Source organism: Aptenodytes forsteri, unplaced genomic scaffold (assembly GCF_000699145.1).
Source record: "Aptenodytes forsteri isolate BGI_AS27 unplaced genomic scaffold, ASM69914v1 Scaffold256, whole genome shotgun sequence".
NCBI lineage: Eukaryota > Metazoa > Chordata > Aves > Sphenisciformes > Spheniscidae > Aptenodytes > Aptenodytes forsteri.
The window spans coordinates 1080880-1081844 of NW_008795021.1; positions in this window are offsets into that span (position 1 = coordinate 1080880).

A 965-nucleotide genomic window follows, 5' to 3' on the forward strand; every position below is an offset into this window, starting at 1 on the left:
CGGCGCGCTGGGACACGCCGGGTGCCACGGGCAGGCTCCCGGGAGCAAGCGACGGGAGACCCTCGCGGAGCCTCAGGGCCAGCGGGCTGCCCGGTTTTGGAAGGTGCAGTTTCTTTTGAAGGCACCCGGTTTCAGACAGGGGCCACGGGCGCGGGTTTGCCCGCAGGGTCTGAGGGAGGAGGCGGCGGGGGCCGCGCGCCCCGTCCCCTCTGCCCGCAGAGACACGCTGCAGGCGGCACCCAGCACCGGCGGCGCTTTGTGCTCGAAGCAAAACGCCTATGTGGCGAGGGAGGTGGTTTAATATATGTAGGCTGCATAGGGTGGAGGCCAGACACACCTGGATCGTGTTAAAATGACTATATTCTCTTTGCCCCCGAGGCTCCCGGCCGCGGCACCGGGGCTGCCCGCGCTTCTCTGCAAGACTGTCCCGGGGACCAGCCCCGGCCCCGAGAGGGCGAGCGGGCTCTCAGCGGGGTGGGGGGACGACGACGGGGACTGCGCGGAAACCCCCGCGCGGGGACACCCTCCGCGCCGCCGTCCCTCGAAGTCGTGCCCGGGGACTCAGTTTTTCCACTGCCTTCCCTGTCCCCCCCGTTTGGGAGGCCGAGGGGAGGGAGGGGGCGGCGGGCCGGGCCCCTGTCCCCGGGCGCGCTGCCGCGGCGGGCCCGCAGGAATGCGCGGAGGTATGCGCCAGTTTCCAGAAGTGGATCCCCTTCCTTGCTGGAGCAGAGCAGCGCATATATCACCCGGTGGCAGCAGTCCACCTTCCCTGCAGTTTCGTAACCGCTTACGAGGGTAAATCGAGAGTTGGGAACAGCCCTCTATTAAGTAGCAGATTGAGAAGAGGCTCTTCCCACTTGGAGAAGGCAAGTCTTCCCAGACGGACCCCTCGCATCTGGAGCTACAGTAATCGAGGCACCTCCTCTGCGCTCAGCTATTGCCGCTGCTTCTGCTCCTCCCCAGCC